The sequence below is a fragment of the Colobus angolensis genome, unplaced genomic scaffold (assembly GCF_000951035.1).
Source record: "Colobus angolensis palliatus isolate OR3802 unplaced genomic scaffold, Cang.pa_1.0 Scaffold226, whole genome shotgun sequence".
Lineage (NCBI taxonomy): Eukaryota > Metazoa > Chordata > Mammalia > Primates > Cercopithecidae > Colobus > Colobus angolensis.
Window position 1 is genome coordinate 5,501,624 of NW_012115444.1, and position 20,151 is coordinate 5,521,774.

The window sequence follows — 20,151 nt, forward strand, 5'->3', positions numbered from 1 at the left end:
AGAGAGTTGTGGGACCGAACCGCTAGGGGGGCCGCCCTCGCCTCTCCGAGAGGCCAGGAACCCTCCCATCAGAGGCGAGCACAAGAGATTTCTAGGAGCGCCCGCACAGCCGCACCCCTAACTTGGAGCTGAGAAAATGTACAACAGGCACCCTTATCAGGCTGGCTGCGCCAGGGAGGGGGTGGTGCCGCGCCGACGAGAAGGCGCTTCCCCTTCGAAGGCCAGTGTGGGGAGGCAGGGCGGGGACCGGAGGACCCGAACAGGGGCATAAGCTAGCCCCTTTGGCGCTTGCACCCTCTTGAGAGTTGACTGACCAGCCCACAGTTTGGCGTTCCCCTCCCCTCCCCCGCAACCCCGTGTCTCTGGAGTCTGTTGTGAGTTGCTGTGACAACAGGAGAAGCTGCCATGAGGGGCTCGCAGAACACCTTACCTTGTCTGTGTGTGCTCAGCTTTGGGGAAGACAACCAAGGGGAGATGTGCAGGCAAGAGAATCCAGCCCTCTGCCCCCCGAAAGGAAGTGGAAGGCAGGCACAACTATGTAAAAATATATCATTAGATCCTACTGTTAGCTGCACCGTTTCCATCCCCAGCAGTATCAAACATCTCAACTGAGGAGCAATGTCAATATTTAGACTTGGACAAGCCAAAAAGTTAGAAGGGAGCGCCAAGCACAGGGTTTTGACTTGGCTTTGCACGTTAGCACACAAGCTGTGCCTTTGGAGCTGACTGTACACATTTGCTGGGGGCAAAAATGCATGAAGGTTAACATATACACAGAGGCACCCAGATCTAGGAAAATCTAGGAAGTTAAGACCAAAAGAGTCGCCCTGACTTTGAACTTCCCCATCCTGTGCTGTTCACTGAGCCTTGTTGAACTCCAGCCAAACGCTCAGCTTGAGATTTCACTGGTTTGGGGCTCCCCCACCCCCAACCGAGGCTGTGGTGTACATTCTACACTAACATAAGCTAAACCGAAAAAAAAAAATACCGTTATCGGTGGTTGCATCCTTGTATAAGTCCTCTGACGAGCAGCAGATAGTAAATAGTCAATAGGCTGTGTTTGTTTGGTCTTAGCAAGCCTTAGACCTTTTTAAACATACTCTGGTAAGTTTGTTTACAAACGCTATTTAGAAATTTGGAACTACGTTTCATTTCCAGTAACCTTGTAGATGCCTAAGAGAGTCACTGGTTGCTAGAAAATAAACACAAGCTCTTTTCAGTATAAATAGTGTCTGCATTCTGCTCCACAGGTGGAGTGGGCAGTAAATTATTATATTAAACATGGTTTCCTCTGAGATTCCTGGATCATATTTGGACATGCTAATGGGAAAAAGCTTTAACCAGTTGATCCTAGTACAGAAGGCTTTGGAAAATCATTAGGAAGCAAGAACATCATAGTCAATATACTAATTTTGCCCATTATTGCTTTCCCAGAGTTTGAAGACAGTGCAAAATTTTTTAAGTGCATAACGCAAGCTGTGTGATCACACAGGTGGAAATAGAAACACATGTAACAGTTTGATGTTATTGGCTCAATAATACAAATGATAAGTTATACAAATACAACAGGAAAAAACAAAATTGTTTGGTCTTTTAATTATGATTATATTGTCTAAAAATGCTATTTTGAATAGGACGACCACATCTATGACTTCTGTATTGTAAAATGCCTGTAAGATTTTCATTGTTACCTATCGGTTTGCGGCCAAATGTTTTTTGGGTTTTTTTTTTTTTTTGGTATCGTCCCAAGTGCTCAAAAATATATTTTCACAAATCCTGCAAAATGTTAACCTAGCTATTTCAGGATGTATTTGACCCTAAGAAATGCCACATTAACACTGGCACTTAGCAAAAGTAAAGCAGATTCTTCCCTTTCTCGGGGGAAAAAAAAGAAAACAACGTATGTTGAAAATTTTAGTGGCTCCCCATGTACTCCTGGCAGGCAGTAGAATTTATAAAGTATTTCTCTCTTTTATGTAGGTAAGTCCAGCTGTGAGCCGAGTGTTCTGTTCTTCACTTCCAGCAAGCCAGGTCAGTGTCTTTGTGCAAACCCATGACTATAGATTGGTAACATTCTGTATCTAATTTTCAGCATGCATTTCAGAACAGGTTTCTTAATCATTTGTCTTTTAAAAATTTTGTCTTTGACTTTTTTATGGACTCAGTTTTGAATGTCATGAGTTCAATGATTATTAAAACTATTGCTTACTCTGTGAGTACCATGGTACAAATATGGGCCTCAAACCAGTTTATCCTTCATATGATGTTTTATTTTTCGCTTTAGGCATCAGAATGGTGCCCACGCTTGAGAATACTGGGGATCTGGGTGCTTGATAATTGAGGGTTTACTTCTATGCTAATCTTAGCACTCTGGGGTGGAAGAAACTTGATATAATAATAATTGACTTATTGAGCATGAATCGTGGTTCAGGTAATGTGCTGCATTCTTTATATTAATAGTCTTATTCTGCTACAAAAAGAAAAAAAAAAAGTCTCTGGGAGGTGAAACCACTATCTTGAGGTCCAGACTACAGGTGAGGAGTTGGAAGTTTAGAGACATTAAATAATATGTTCAATTCTTACTTCTATTAAATGGCACAAATAGGATTTTTTTAAAAGTTTTTGTCTCACCCTAAGACCTAAACTCTCTAGTTGAAAAATTGTTTTCCACTAGGGGAACTGAAGACAAAGAAGGTTAAGTGACTTGTCTAAGATAACTTGGTAATTACTATAATAACATATAATAATAATGGCCCAGCTGTTGCAAAATAATAAATTCTATTCTCTTAAGTAAATTAGTGAAATTGTAAGTATTCATGTGTACTTTCTGGCATGACACTGTCAAAGATATAAGAAAGTTTTTATTGTGGGGTCTCTGGCCTTGAAGATTTTATGGAAGATTTAAAAGGCAAGATGTTAAACATTCAGGTATGAAACAATAGAGAATAAATCAAGATTATACTTGCCAGAAGGCTGAATTGGGGATCAGTAGTACATTTATGAGAAGTTCAGCATTTTCCACTCTGTGGAATTACTTTGCAATTCCATATATGCATGAAAAAAATTTCCAAGCACATTTTTTTGTCTGGGTAGATGATTAATCGGTGAGAGTTTGGGAAAGGGTAGAATGTAGAATTTCAACCCAACAGGGAGAGATTATGTAGTCATCCAGAACCGCTAAATTGCAGTATCTCAAACTCAAAGATGTTATTGCTTCACAAGCATAGTAACCTAAAATTGTGAGCTGTTTGAATCTGCACAGCGTCTTAGAAAGCATAATAATTTGGCATAATGTTTAAAAGTACTGGATTTTTCCTGGAACCTCAGTTTGTCTGAAAGGCACCACATAGATGGATTGGGATACATAATAGATAAATCCTAACCAAAGTCCTGATAACAACCAAATATTAAGCAAGCCTTTTTCAGGTTTTGCCTGAATTGGCAGGCTTCTCTCTCTTCTGTTCCCCTACTTCCTTTCTTCCCTCTTTCTTTTCATAAAGTAATTTGTAACAGTTGTTAATCCTTCTTAGCTAGTTTTATATAAAATATCGATATTTTATATAAAAATATCAATATAAATATAGCAACCACAAACCTATAATTTTAAGCACTAAAATTATACTTTGAATCATATAACATTATGAACAAAAGAGGTCTAGGAATTAGCATGGTATCTCTAATAATAATCATTTAGCAATCATTTGTTTTCTCTTTTGAATTTCATAAGGTTTTGATTAGTATACATGACTTATCTCTTTTAAAATGGCTGGAAACATTTGAAATTCTGCCATTTTTTGCTCAAGAAATATACCTGTAGAAAACAGAGAAATGTTTAAAACTTTCTCTTGGTCTTCCTTTTAGAAAATAGGCCATTCAAGTTTCCCTCTGGCTTCATGTTTTAGGGTTTAAAGAGCATAGGTGATTTGAATGCTTCTCTTCTCCACCAGGCTTCCCACCAACATCACAAGACCAAAACAAAACTTGGAGAGGGAGGGAAAAATGAGTTCCAAAAAGTGTGTGTAGATGAGGGCAGGAGATGGGTGAGTGTGTGGGCAGCAGGGAAGAGGGAAAGGAAAGGGAAACCTTTTGGGGGAAGGGTCAAGAAGCAATAACTCCAATGGATGGGATATTTACAGATTAGTTATTTGTTAGCATCAGAATTTTTTTATATTTAGTTTGTAAACAAATAGAACCCACTTCCTCCTTTTCCTGGCACCTTTTGTTCCTTGTGCCCATAGGACAGATATTGGAAAACTGGCAAAAGACTCCAAAAAGGGGCCGGGTGCGGTGGCTCAAGCCTGTAATCCCAGCACTTTGGGAGGCCGAGACGGGCGGATCACGAGATCAGGAGATCGAGACCATCCTGGCTAACACGGTGAAACCCCGTCTCTACTAAAAAAAAAATACAAAATACAAAAAAAAACTAGCCGGGCGAGGTGGCAGGCGCCTGTAGTCCCGGCTACTCCGGAGGCTGAGGCAGGAGAATGGCGTAAACCCGGGAGGCGGAGCTTGCAGTGAGCTGAGATCTGGCCACTACACTCCAGTCCGGGCGACAGAGCGAGACTCCGCCTCAAAAAAAAAAAAAAAAAAAAAGACGCCAAAAAGGATGGACATGTGATTATGACTGTCACTTTTTCCAGATGTCCCAGGACACTCCTGTCTTCAGAAACTTCCTTGAGCTCTGTCATCAAATACATCAGCATGCCTCTGATCGGGCTTTATCCACTAGAGAACGAATTAGCAAGTTTTACAAAGAAAGCGATGCCAATAGGTCTAGAAGAAAGCAATTACATGTCTCCACTGTGCACCTGAGTTTATTTATTGCATAGACACAGGTTAATGGCAAGTTCCCAGTGTTAATAAGGTTATGATCTTAGGTTCCATCTCTCTGTGGAGAAATTTCCTTTGAATTGTTACCCAACCATAGACCAAACCCCTAATGACTGCTGTGATAACAATAAACTAGCATTTATGCCCCTACTAGATGCCAGACACGTTAACTAAATTGCAGCTAATATTCATTATCAATTCCAACTTTACAGAGGCAAGAAATGGAACTCAGAGATGTTAAAGAACTACTAGGAAACAGAGTTTGGATTTGTACCCAATGCTGTCTAAGAACTTGAACATATATTTGCTCTAAATAACACCTCCCCCAACCCACCACCAAAAACAACACTTTAAACCATTTCATTCCAGGTTACTCTTGCAGATGTTGGAGTATAGAAGTTATTCTTCTGGGTTTGTTTCTACTTTCTAAATTTTGTATTTAAATTTGAACTACATAACATTTTTGCCTAGATAAATTGGCTAACTGTTTAGGTCATTTTTAATGTATTTTGATGGAAGTTGTCACAATCTTAAACAGTTGGGTCATAGAGAGTTGAATCATGGAGCCAGGAATGTCCTTATTAAGGATACCTAGCCCAACCTCATGTGAATGGAAAACACTGGCACCCAGAGAAGCAACGTAACTTGACTACTCTCATAGTCAATAAGTGACACAGTCTGAACTGAACCCAGGCTTCCAAGTCCCAGCCAAAGCCCGGTTCCATTACATAACATTGCCTGAAAAGTGCCAAGTCTTCTAAATCTTCCAATGTAGCCTGAAATACAACTAGCAAGTATGATATACATCTGAAACCCAAGGTACATCCAGAAATGCTGATAAGAGAATTCTAGTCGTGTAAAGATATGGTGGGTACTAGGAGAAACCTCACTTGTCTTCGGTGGTGCTGAGATAAAATAGTCTTTTTCTCTTATTCAAAACATATACCCTTCTAAGCTGTCTTTGTTACAAGAACCCTTCCAAGCTGTCTTTGTTATGTGATCTGTTTGGCGCTTTTTCATTTTGACCAAACTCTGGCTTTTCATTAACTATACAACTTAGGTGAAATATGACCTTACTTTCCTCAACTGTAAAATGGGAACAGTATCCCCTCCCCTGTCAGAGGGTTATGAGGATGTTATAAAAGCCTCATGCATGTAAAGCACATAGTAAGTGCTCAATAAGGGTTAGCTCTCTTCTTAGCCTTCCTAGAGTATGTCGAAAGAAAGTGTTTTAACATATTAGGGCAGTTGTATCATTTTGTCTCTAAATTTACTGGAGTCATTTGAATTCTGATTTGCAAGGAATGGTTATAGGAACCTTTTTTTCTTGAACACAACAGGCCCAGTGGTCTCTCTGGGTTCCAGTGGCCCAGTCTCCATTACATTTGTTTTCTTCACGCTCTAAGGTTGCCAAAATTTACTTGCATTGAATTATTTTATTGCCTTAGTTTCTGCTGCAAACTAATAACAAGCTGCTTTTGCAGATTTGTGGCTCTCATTTTCTTCCAGACACTGTTCCTAAGTAGCTAACGTGTGTTCTACGTGGAACTTTGTATCTCAAAGCCACTATTTCCAGCCAGATAACTAAGAAATATTTCCGGAGAATATTATTGCCAGTAGAAAATTTTTGCTTTCAATTTTGAAATGAGACTTTCCTACCTTCATTTCAATTCATTGTAGTATTGAGTATTTGAGGTATGCTGCTCCTGCCTTTTCTTTTTGTCATGTGTTGCTGACTGATACGTTGATAGGAAAAGCATAAACACCACAATTTCCCCATTTCACTGGCAGCACTTGATAAGTACCCTGGCCTAAATTACATCGCTGGGAAGTGTTGTCTGCACTCCTCTCCCCAGCTGCCACATTTTGTCATGTGGCACTTGCTGCCCTGCTTTGGACTTTTGGAACCGAGTCCTTGCCAACACCTCCAATTCATCACATATGTGGAGGAAAGCTACTGCTTTGATATATTTTTTTAAATACTTGTACCTGTTTTTCCTTTTTTAGTAATAATCCAAGTGGCCTAGAATAGACTTTATTATCCTGATGGTGCAATTTCACTTTTAATATTTGGTAAATGCATATTGCAAGATGGATGTCCTTTTCTTCAAATTTAAAAGTAGCAAGTATATGTCTTTCCCAGTGCTGTGAAGTGGCTGAACTGGGGCTAGATGCTGAGAACTCACCAGTTGCTATATTGTCCTTAACCTTCTACTAATCTCAAAATGATTATATGTAAGTTTTTATTTTTACCAAGGAGTTAATTGCTTTTAAAGCTGTGCTCAAGCTTTCATGTGTGTACAACAAGAATGGGCATCTTGTTAAAGTGCAGATTCTGATTCAGTAATTCTGGGATGGGGCCTGAGATCATGCATTTCTAACAAGCTCCGCATTGATGCCAGTGCTGCTGGTCTGTGGACCGCACTTTGAGTCATGAGGTCCTAAAGAACAGTGGTTACTATATCTTATGCTGAAATTCATGCTTAATAGGCCATAACCAGACCTTATTTTGTTTGCTTATTTCTTAAACCGTAATAGAGAGTCATGGAATCTTAAACATAGGAGGGGTGTAGGTGGTGATGACCTGGTAAATCAACCAGCTCTCCTGGAAAAAAGTAAAATGCATGTATGTGCATACACAAATTGACATAAATTTTAGTGACGTAAAGAATGTGTAGTACACTGTTTACAAATAATAATAAACTCTGTAATACTAGTTATTGTAAATTCAGTATAGCCAGTTAGGTCTCACAGTATGCTTTTGTTGTTTTTTGCAGAACTCTTCTATCCATAGGCCAACCTATGTTGCAGTTGATTAAGGGGTGCAGCTCCCATATAAATGCTGGCAGGTATTTTCTTTTATGTTGATCAGTAAGACAAAAGTGAAACATCAAAGACATATGTCAGAACTCTACTCGTTCATCCGTGATGTGAACCACTTCCTTGCTGAACCGGATGACAATTTTTAATACTGAAAGAATATTTTTCAAACGTACTATTCATAGTGCAACACCTACACATATAGCACACTTTTAAGTTTAATCTCCATTATTAACAGTTTTAAATTATTTTCTTAGATCTAGAACAATAAAGCAAGCACTGATTGGTAGTGGCTGCTGATTTCTGTGGTGTAAATATTCCCACCACGTCCAATTTCAAGCTGCTGATGTGGCTGAGCACAGAGTTGGAAAGAGATGATGCGGTGTCACACCATTGTATTGTACTTTCACCATGTAGATAAAATTGGCATGAATAGCCTCAAAATATAGATAATAGTAAACAGAAATAACTAGAAAGTGATGCGTTTTGAGTACTTATTATCTTTGTTTTTAGTATAATTTATGTAATTGTAAATTGATGTAATTTAATTTTTAATACTGGCACTAATGGGCCTGCAAAATTCCTAAACATTTAGCAGCTAGTTCTTGTGGGCTAGTAGGGACTGGCTTCTGCACACCAATGGATATAGATCATCTGGTGTAGTGATTCCCAACCTTGCTTTACACTGAATACCTCAAAGAACTTAGAGCCCACAGTTTTAGTAGATCCATGTTAGGGCCCAGGAATCTGAACTAAAACCGGTTTATCGAAGTATGTCTTATATTTGAAAAACAAATTATAAGTATATAAAAAATTTTCCTAAATTGAATACACTCACATAACCAGCACCTAAATATAGAAACAGAACATTACCAGCACCCAGAAGCCCTTCTCATGCCCCTATCCAGCCACTACCCAATCAATGTAACCCTTATCTTGACTTCTAATACCATACATTCATTTTGTCTGCTTTTGAACTTTATATAAATGAAATCATATCCTATGTATTCTTTTGTGCCTGGCTTCAATATTATGTTTCTGAGATTCATCCATAATGTATGTAGCAGTACACGTAAAGTACAGTAAAAATGTAGCAGTTCACTCATTTTTAGTGGTGTATAATATTCCATTGTATAAATAGTCCTCACTTTATTATTTTTTATCCATTCTACTGTTGATGGGTTGTTTCCAGTTGTTGGCTATTTTGGATAGTGCTGCCAAGAACATTCTTGTACAGATAGCAGTATGCAAAACAAAACAAATCCCCCAGTGAGTCTAATGAGCAGCCAGTCTTGACTGCCTTCTCTGTATCTTCCCCTCCTCTCTATGTCTCATATAACACCCCCACGGCCATTGATCATTTCATGTGAACGTACTTTTAAAACATAAGCCGTGAGGCCCATGTGCTTCCATTCATTAGAGTATGTTCTCCTGGCTCTTTACAATACAGGTTCACTAGCTCTCCATTTCATCAAGATATCTGCATTTGTTCTCTCTAAATAGGGATGAGATTTGGCCTCACTTCAGTAAGCATGGGAGAATAATCAACACAGTGGACATGGAGCCAAAGGCTAAATTTGGCAGCTGATCATTAAAGCTCCTGGAAAGAGGCTTCAAGTAAAGGAACTTGTTTCCCTTTGTGTGTATCAAACAAAAGTCAACAATGAACCCTTAGATCAGATTCTAATATTCTTTAAACTCTATTTATTTGAAGTAGACCAGGGACTATTTTCTGACATGACTACTGAAATCTCTCAAAGTCTCATGACTTGATCTGGAAAGATTAGAGAATGTTTTCCCATGGCCTTGTTCCTACACCTAGCATGCAACAGGTATATCCTTGTTGCATTGCTCTAGGCTGAGGGGCTATGTAGTTTTCGTGGTTGGGCCTATTGAGGTATTAGTTCCTTTGATAGAAGTAAAGGGAACTGAATAACCAGGAACTCCAAGATGATATATTGATGAGTGGGACATCTGCTCAGGATTGAAAAGAAGGGTCCAGGAGCAGCAAGGCTGTTCCCTACCATATAAAAGACATTTCACACAAAGTTCTTAAGGTACACAGAGAGAAGGTCAAGAGTAGATGTTAATTTCACATAATGAAGGAAGAGTGTTTTCTCACACACAAAGGTATTTTATTTCCTTGTTTTCCTACCTCCATGCCCTCTTTTGTGTAAAATTTCTTTGTTTCACAAAGAACATATGTTCACTATAGAAGAGATGGAATATATAGATGAGAAAAATAAAAAAATTAAAATGAATTATAATCCTATCCTATAAAAGATGTTGGCATTAGTATTTTAGTATATCTCTATCTCAATCTTTTTGTGTGTATTTAGGCACATAATTTTTAAGGAGTGGTGTTATTCTGTAAATTTTTTAATCTTTTTTAATTTAAAGATTTATCATGAACATCTTAATATAACAATAAGTATACTCCTATAACACATTTTTGGTGGACATATATTCATTTTTCTTTAACCCATCTCCTGTGTTTGGACTTCTAAAGTTATTTTTGTTTCCACAAATAGTGATATGATGATGAACATTCTTTTTTTGACAGAGTCTCACTCTGTCACCCAGGCTGGAGTGCAATGGCGTGGTCTCGGCTCACCGCCTCCTGCCTCAACCTCCCAAGTAACTTGGACTACAGGCGTGTGCCACCACACCCAACTAATTTTTGTATTTTTAGTAAAGACGAGGTTTCACTATGTTGGCCAGGCTGGTCTCGAACTCCTGACCTCGTGATCTGCCTGCCTTGGCCTCCCAAAGTGCTGGGATTACAGGTTTGAGCCACCATACCCAGCTGATGAACATTCTTTAAATGAAATCTTTTTCTATACATTTGTTGTTTTTCCAGGAATAAAACCTTAAAATTGGATGAAAGTTACGATATTTTAAAGTCTTTTGACTTAAAATTTCTAGTCGCACTCCAGACTGGTATCATTTTCCACTTCCACAAACAGTGCTTCATCTTGCTTTTTAAAATTGTACAATCTTTCATGTAATAATTTCTACCTATATAGGAACATGCCCTGAAAAATACTAGCTGGAAAGTAAGAGATCTTAAGAAGTCTGGTTAATTTTCCACCAGCACTTTTGCATTTATGGTCTAACTTTGCTGTGAAAACCTGAAAAAATGTTTCTTCCTTTGCCTGAATCAAAGCACAGCCTAGTCCTAACGAGCACATGATAGTCTCATAAATGTTTACATACGATTGCTTGATTGTCATTGTATCAGAAGACCACAGCAGGTGGTCACCCTGCTGCTCCAGAAGCTAACCTGGTAACATCTTTAGAGAATGCTTTCAATGAGTAACTTACTACAGAAGGCTGTGGAGACTTTTCTTCATGAGTATGGGTTTTTAAACACCCACAGTCTACAGCCTTGGTATTAGCTTTCTCAAATGAGCGCTTACAACTTTGCCATCTCTAAAGACTTGACCAATATTTTGATTATTAGTTCTTGACAAAGCTTCCCCATCCAGCTCTTAGCTAAACCCCACCCCCATGAGGATGATAGGGCCTCCAAAATCAATGTGTAGAGTTTCTTGTTTCTTTCTTTCTTTCTTTTTCTTTACTTTAAGAAAGTGTTGAAGTATAACACATAGAGAAATGTATGCAGTTCACAAATGTCCATCTTGATGACTTTTTGCAAACTGAACATACCTATGTAACTGGCACCTAGATCAAGAACCAGTACACCACCAGTGCCCTACTACTGGTCACCACCCAACTCCACCCTCAGTGTGTTTAAAACACCTCACATTTTATGTCCAGGGTAAGTCCTTCCTTTACAGAATTCTATGTTTGTGTGAATCATTACTTTATATGAGCTAGCTACTGTTAGCTTCCATCAGGATGTCTCCCTTGTCACTGAAAATGTGTAGAAGTCTGCCTTTCCAAGTAAAGATTGCAATGTTAAATTTGGGCACTGAGTGTGCATCAATATTTATGTGTTTGTGATTTCCAGGTACACAAATACATACATGGCATGCATACCAACAAATTTGGAACTACTTTCTTCTTAATGAATGTAAAGCTGAATTATGCTATATTGATCTGAGCTTAGATTATCTTTAACTACAATTGATTGCCACAGAATATTTCATGTACGGTGTTTCCAGTTTTTTAAAATTGCTCATTTCAGTTACCGTAAGTATTCCCTTTGAATGCTCAAGATTTAAAAGCCAAGAATTTTTCATCTTCTGTTTGAGATAGAATTGTATGTGTTTGTCCTGAATATCCACAGCTGTCTTTTTATATGGTTCAATTTCTGTGTTTGATATTCAGAAAAACATCATTTTGATTCCTGTGGGGTTTTTGTTTTATGTGAGAGCTTGAGTCAGAGAAAGAAACAGGTTTAGCAGACTCTCTATGCTTTTTATATACATATGATTTTGAAAAACAATTTATGTGTTATCAAAAATCATATGTTATGATTGGGTTGTACTCTTAGTAGAAGTGACAATCAAGGGTTATACTTAATCTATCCATTAGTTTTTAAAAAGCTAAAACGTCTTTCTCATTATAGAAATAATATGTCTAAGAATATTATTCAGCCATAAAAAGTAATGGAGTACTGAAAGGTGCTACAATATGGATGAAACTGCAAATACTACACGAAGTGAAAGAAGACAGACACAATAGGCCACATATTGCATGATTCCGTTCACATGAAGTGTCCAGAATAGGAAAATCTGTAGAGACAGAAAGTAGATTTGTGGTTGCCAGAGCTGAGGCGAATGAGAATAGAGAATGACTGCTAGTGGATACAAGGTTTCTTTGGGGGATAATGGAAATATTCTGGAATTAAATAGCAGGAATGGTTGCACCACCCTGTGAATATCATAAACACCACTGAATTGTATACTTTAAAAGAATAAGTTGTGTAGCATGTGGATTTTATCTCACATTTTTTTAAAAAGTAAGACATGTGCATTGTAGAAAATTTGAAATCAAAAGTAAAGTAGAAAATGGCAGGAACAAGTTATAGCCTCATTGTCCAGAAACAATTAGTGTTGCTTTCTAGTGTATTTCCTTCCAGTTTGTTTTGTTTTTCATGTATTGTTGTTGCAGAGGGAAAATGTCAATGTTGCTTCCTGTTCCATGACAGAGATACAGTTATTGAATTTTAAATAGTCACATAGTAAAACCAACCCAACCCCCTTAAAAAAGGGTAAGTCCCAAGAAATATTTGTTTATTTGTCAGAGGGAAGTAATGGATGGGAATGCAAGTAAGACAAGCAGAGAATGATGGCTAGCCCTGTAAGAAGGGATGAAGAAGGACCTGAAGGGAAGAGATCCCAGGTCCTGAGAGGCAGAAAGACAGATTTGAGCAGTTGTCATGAAAGGTGAGACTCCAGAGGGCAACATTTCAAAGAGACTTTTTCAGGAGGTTCACTGTAAGACGTGTAACAGGTGAGGTAAGCCACACCTCTCTATTCATAAGCAGCTACATGGTTCACAGCTTTCTAAGAATCAGTTTGTGTTTCTTTTGCTTTGTCACTGTGCTAAGACAGTGCTTCAGGTGAGTGAGTGAGGCACAATTTTATTTGGGTTACACATACTTATTTACTGTTGTTTCAGTCGAATGTATTTCATATTACTATTCCACACTTTCCCCTGAACAATATCAGCATTTCTCTGGATTATTGCAGACTCATCATAAGCATAACTTCGATGACAATCTTAATAGATAAGACGTACTGATGTTCTCTTGATACTAAGCACAGTGGTTGAAATATTTCACAAGCATTATCTAATATAATCTTCACAACAACCCATGGAAGGAGATAATTATTCCCAGTTTACAGATAAGAAAATACAGGCTCCGACAGATTAATTTGCCTAATATCACTTAGCAAGTATCTTAATCATTCCCTCACTTGTCATAGGTTGTTTTCATTTTTTTTAAAGACGTGGTAAATATGTTTGCTTTTAAAATATTTCCCATTTATAAATTATTACTTTAGATGGATATATTAGAAAGTATTTTTTAAATTTACAAGGGTTGAGATTTTTTGTTCATGTTATAGAGCTTTTCCTTTCAATTGTTTCATTTACTTCTTTGTGGGCAGAGAATTTGGTTGACAACAATTTACACTTTGGGGGATTTGGGGCCTTATGGCCCAGTATGTGGTCAGCTTTTTAAATGTGCCAAGAACACTTGAAAGAAAGCTATCTTTTTATAGGTTTAAAAATGTGGGATATTTATTAATTTAGCCTTAGTATTTGTTATTCACATCCCCCATGTGTTGTTTATTTTCACTTTCTTAATCTGACATTGCTTTATTCTGATTTTTTGTCCCATACATTTGTTATTGTTGTGAGTTTCTCCTTATACTTAAAAAGTTTTCTTCATTTTATTCTATGTCTTTTGGTCTGTGAAGGTTCATGTGACTTCTACTACGAATTGGCCTTTTGTAACCTTCTAGATTATCTCTGGCAGATACTTTTTCTATACCATTTTGTAACCAAATTCAAAATAACTACATAGGATGATCTTACGTTTTTATTGGCTTTGGTTTCCATAGTTCTTTAAAGACTTGATGCCTTTGTTTGTTTTTAGTATTTAATTTTCAGTTATCTCTAGGTGTTTTGGCTAGTATCTTTGAGCAGTTTCCTTAAGGGAACTTGGGTTTTTTTACCTGAGTCTTTGATATGTAAGAACAGCTTTATGTTGCTTTCATATAAATATCAATTTGACCCAAGTCAGAAATTTATTATTATGTTCTTTTTCTTTCAAGAATCTGTTTTTTTAATTTTTCATTTTCAAGTATTATGGATGCATGTTAGTTGTACATATTTATGGGGTACGTGTGATATTTTGCTACAAACATAAAATGTATAATAATCAAATCATGGTAACTGGGTGATATGGTTTAGTTCTGTGTCCCCGCCCAAATCTCATATCCAATTGTAATCCCCACATGTTGAAGGAGGGGCCTGGTTGGAGGTGATTGAATCATGGGGGCAAACTTCCCCCTTACTGTTCTCATAGTGGAGTTCTCAGGAGATCTGGTTGTTTCAAAGTGTGTAGCACTTACCCCTTGGTTCTCTCTCTCCTGCTGCCATGTGAAGACACGCTTGCTTCCCCTTCGCCCTCCACCATGATTGTAAGTTTCCTGAGGCCTCCCAAGCCATGCTTGCTATACTGCCTGCAGAACTGTGAGTCAGCTACACCTCTTTTCTTTATAAATTACCCATTCCCAATTCTTTATAGCAATGTGCGAACAGACTAATACATTGGGGTATCCATAACTTCAAGCGTTTATCATTTTTTTGTGTTAGAAACATTCCAATTCCACTCTTAGTTATTTTAAAATATGCAATAAATTATTGTTAATTTATTATAGTTGCCCCATTATGCTACCAAACTCTAGATCTTACTCCTTCTGTGTAACTGTATTTTTTACCCTTTCTGTCCCCCTTTCCACTACCCTTCCCAGCCTCTGCTAACCACCATTCTATTCTATTCTCTACCTCCATGAGCTCGAATTTTTTTTAGCTCCTATATATGAATGAGAACATGAAATATTTGTCTTTTTTGTGCCTAGTTTATTTTATTTAACATAATATCCTTCAGTTCCATCCATGTTGTTTCAAACAACAGGATTTCTTATCCATTCATCTGCTGATGGACACAGATTTTATTCTATATCTTAGTATTATAAGTAGTGCTGCAATAAACATGGGAATGCAGATATCGCTTTGATATACTAATTTTCCTTTTTTTGTTGTTTTGGATATATACCCAGCAGTGGGATTGCTGGATCATAAGAGAGTTTGATTTTTAGTTTTTTGAGGAACATCCATATTGTTTTCCAAAATGGCTGTGCTAATTTGCATTCTCACCAGCAGCTTGCAAGGGTTCCCCTTTCTCTACATCCTCACCAGCAATCATTATTGCCTGTCTTTTTCATAAAAACCATTTTAACTGGGGTGAGATTATATCTTATTGTAGTTTTCACTTGTGTTTCTCTGATGACTAATGATGTTGAGCATTTTTCCATATATGCGTTAGCTATTTGTACATCCTTTTCTAAGAAATATCTATGCAGTTCTTTTACCATTTTTAAATTGGATTTTTTTTCTGTTGAGTTATTTGAGCTCCTTATATGTTCTGGTTATTAATCCCTTGTCAGATGGGTAATTTGCAAATATTTTCTCCCATTCTGTGGATTGTTTCTTTACTTTATTGTTTCATTTGCTATGCTTGATGTAATCCCATTTGTCTGTTTTTGCTGTGTGATCTCAGGAAATCTTTGCCCAGCCCAATGTCCTGGAGTGTTTCCTCAATGTTTTCTTATAATAGTTTCATAGTTTGAGGTCTTAGATATAAGTATTTAATCTATTTTGATTTAATTTTTGTATGTGGCATGAGACAGGGGTCTAGTTTCATTCTTCTGCTTGTGGATATCCAGTTTTCCCAACACCATTTATTGAAGAAACTGCCTTTTCCCTAGTGTATGTTCTCGGCACCTTTGTCAAAAATAAGTTGGCTGTAAATGTGGGAATTTATTTCTGGGTTCTCTGTTCTCTTCCATTAGTCAGTGTGTCTGTTTTTATGCCAGTCCCATGCTTTTTTGGTTACTATAGCTTTGTAGTGTAATTTGAAGTCAGATAATATGATGCCTCCAGCTCTATTCTTTTTGCTTAGGATAGCAGTGATGATTAATACTGAGTGTCAACTTGACTGGATTGAAGGATGCAAAGTACTGATCCTGGGTGTGTCTGTAAGGGTGTTGCCAAAGGAAACTAACACTTGACTCAACTGAATCTGTAGATTGCCTTGGGTAGTATAGGCATTGTAACAATATTGATTCTTCCTATCTATGAACATGGAGTAACTTTCCATTTTTTGTGTCCTCAATGTCTCATAGTTTTCATTTTAGATAACTTTCACTTCTTCTAGGCATTTTGTTTTATTTGTAACTATGATAAATTGGATTACTTTCTTGATTTCTTTTTCAGATTGTTCATTGTTGGCATATAGAAATGCTACTTATTTTTGTATATTGATTTCATATCCTGAAACTTTACTGTTTATCAGTTCTGATCGTTTTCTGTGGGATATTTAGTTTCTTCTAAATATAAGATTGCATCATCTGCAAACAAGGATAATTTGACTTCTCCCAAGACAATTTGAATGCCCTTTATTTCTTTCTCATGTCCAGTTGCTCTGACTAGAATTTCTAGTATTATGTTAAATAAAAGTGGTGACAGTGGGCATGCTAGTCTTGTTCCAGATCTTAGAGAAAAGGCTTTCACTTTTTCCTCATTCAGTATGATACTGTCAGTCTGTTATATATGGCTTTTATTGTGTTGAGATATGTTCCTTCCATACCCTGTTTTTTGGGAAATTTTATCATGAAGGAATGTTGAATTTTACTGAATGCTTCTTTGGCATCTATTGAAATGATCATGTTGTTTTTTTCCTTCATTCTGTTCAGATGATGTGTCACATTTATTGATTTACGTATGTTGAACCATCCTTACATCCCTGGGGTGAATGTCACTTGATCATGATGAATAATCTTTTTAGTGTGTTGTTGAATTTGATTTGCTAGTATTATGTTGAGGAATTTTGCATCTATGTGTATTAGATATATTGGCCTGTAGCTCTCTTTCTTTGTTGTGTCTTTGTCTGTTTGTGGTATCAGGATAACACTGGTCTTGTAGAGTAAGTTTGGAAGTATTCCTTCCTTCTTGATTCTTTGGAATAGCTTGAGTAGGATTGTTACTAATTCTTAAGTGTTTGAGAGTTTAGCAGTGAAGCCATCAGGTCCTGTCCTTATTTATTTGTTTGTTTGTTTGTTTATTTATTTTGGACAGAGTCTTGCTCCATTGCCCTGGCTGGAGTGCAGTGGTGCAATCTCAGCTTACTGCAATCCCTGCCTTCCGTGTTCAAGTGATTCTCCTGCCTCGGCCTCCCAAGTAGCTGGGATTACCGGCATGCACCAGCACACCTAGCTAATTTTTGTATTTTTAGTAGAGACGGGGGATGGGGTTTCCCCATGTTGGTCCAGCTGGTCTTGAGCTCCTGACCTCAAGTGATCTGCCCACCTCAGCCCGGCAAAGTGCTGGGATTACAGGTGTGAGCCACCACGCCCAACCATGTCCTGGCCATTTATTTGATGGGAGACTTTTTTATTATTGCTTCAATCCTGTTACTTGTTATTGGTCTCTTCAGATTTTGTGTTTCTTCATGGCTCAATCTTCGTGGGTTGCATGTGTCTAGGAATTTGTCCATTTCTTCTAGGTTTTCCAGTTTATTGACAGATAGTTATACATAATGGTCCCTAATGATTCTTTGAATTTCAGCAGTATCAGTTGTAACATCTCTTTTTTATATCTGATTTTATTTATTTGGGTCTTCTTTTTTTTTCTTAGTCTGGCTAAAAGTTTGTCCATTTTACTTATCTTGTCAAAAAAATTTGTTTTGTTGATTTTTTCTCTTTTTATCTCAGTTTCATTTATTTCTGCTCTGATCTTTATTATTTTCTTCTACTGATTTTGAGTTTAGTTTGCTCTTGCTTTTCTAGTTCTTTAAGATACAAAGTTGTTTATTTGAGGTTTTTCTACTTTTTTGATGTAGGCATTTATTGCAATAAACTTTCCTCTGAGTACCATTTGTGCAATATTCCATAGGTTTTGGAATGTTGTGTTTGCATTTTCATTTATTTCAATAAATTTCTAAGGTTTCTTTTTAATTTCTTCAATGACTCAATGTTCATTCAGGAGCATATTAGTCTTTTCTTGCGTTGCTGTAAAGAAATACCTGAGACTGAATAAATGATAAAGAAAGATTAAATTGGCTCATGGTTTTGCAGTCTTTACATGAAGCATGGTACTGGCATCTCCTCAGCTTCTGGGGAGGCCTCAGGAAGCTTATAATCATGGTGGAAGGTGAGAGGAGAGCAGCAGTGTCTCATGGTCAGAGCAGAAGCAAGAGAGAGAGAGTGAGTGGGGTGGGGGAGGAGCCACACACTTTTAAATGACCAGATCTTGTGTGAACTGAGAGCACGAGTTCACTTATCACCAAGAGGATGGCTTGAGCCGTTCATAAGTGATCTACCCCCGTAATCTAAACATTTCCCACCAAGCCCGAACTCCAACATTAGTGATTACAATTTAACATGAGATTGGGTCAGGGACAAATACCCTAACTATATCTAAGAGCATATTGTTTGATTTCCATGTGTTCATATAGTTTCCAAAGTTCCTCTTGTTATTGATTTCTAGTTTTATTCCATTGTGGTCAGAAAAGATACTGGATATGATTTTTTTAAAAATTTTTGAGACTTGTTTTGTGGTCTGACATATGGTCTATCCTTGGGAATGTTTCATGTGCTGAGGAGAAGAATATGTATTCTACAACTGTTGGATGAAATGTTCTGTAAATGTCTGTTAGGTCCATTTGGTCTATAGCGATATTTTTTCTTGATTTTCTGTCTAAATGATCTTTCCAATGCTGAAAGTGGGGTATTGAATTCCCTGGCTGTTACTATATCAGGATCTCTCTCTCTCTTTAGCTCTAATAATATTTGCCTTATATATCTGGGTGCTACAGTGTTCATTGCTATATCGTCTTGCTTAATTGACCCCTTTGTCATTATATAATGACCTTCTTTGTCTCTTTTTACAGTTTTTGTCTTGAAATCTGTTTTATCTGGTATAGAGATACCCAATTCTGCTCTTTTTGGGGGGATTTTATTTGCATGGAATATCTTTTTCCATCCTTAAGACTCTCTTATGTGTTTTTAAATCTTCAAATAGTGTCTTAGTGAAATTTATAGTCATTCATGTCATTATTTCCTTATGGAGATTTGTGTCCATTAGTTTTAGAAGATATTTTGATAAGATACAATGGGATTCTTATATAATTTGTCATTGATATGTAAACATTTTAGTGAAAAAAAGGCATAGATTTGGAGTCTTCCATTGTTTTTCTCCTCCTCCTTCTCCTCCTTGCTTTTCCCTGCTCCTTCCTCTGTTTTGTAGTGGGAACATTTTGTTCTATTAAATCACACTATGCTCCTTAGTTCTCAGGAGCACATACCATATTAGTCCATTTTCACATGGCTGATAAAGACATATCCAAGACTGGGTAGTTTCTAGAGAAAAAGAGGTTTAATGGACTCATGTTCCATGGGGCTGAGGAGGCCACACTATCCTGGTGGAAGGTCAAAGGCAGACAAGGAAAAAATGAGATCCAAGTGAAAGCAGGAAACTCTTTACAAAAACATCAGATCTTGATCATGTGAGACTTACTCACTATCCCCAGAACAGTATGGGGTAAACCACCCCCATGATTCAATTATTTCCCACTGGGTCCCTCCCACAACACGTGGGAATTAGGGGATCTACAATTCAAGATGAGATTTGGATGAAGATTTAGATGCGACCATATCGCATACTATTCAAAAGATTGCATTTTGACAGTCAGTCTCTTTATTGTCTTTGGTCAATCATCAGTAAAGACAAAGAAAGATTGTT

General features: G+C 37.4%; 1 protein-coding gene across 3 annotated transcripts in view; it reads left to right on the forward strand.

Moving 5' to 3' along the window:
- The window catches only part of RHOBTB1 (Rho-related BTB domain containing 1), a 132,789-nt gene that overhangs the window by 57,811 nt on the left and 54,827 nt on the right, over positions 1 to 20,151 (forward strand). For 2 of the 3 annotated variants that reach the window (XM_011944109.1, XM_011944110.1), the window contains exon 3: positions 1,981 to 2,031. The gene's annotated coding sequence lies outside the window, so the exon portion shown is untranslated. Of the gene's footprint in view, positions 1 to 1,980; positions 2,032 to 7,607; positions 7,680 to 20,151 lie in introns of those variants that run through there. The other variant, XM_011944111.1, reaches the window with a different exon arrangement.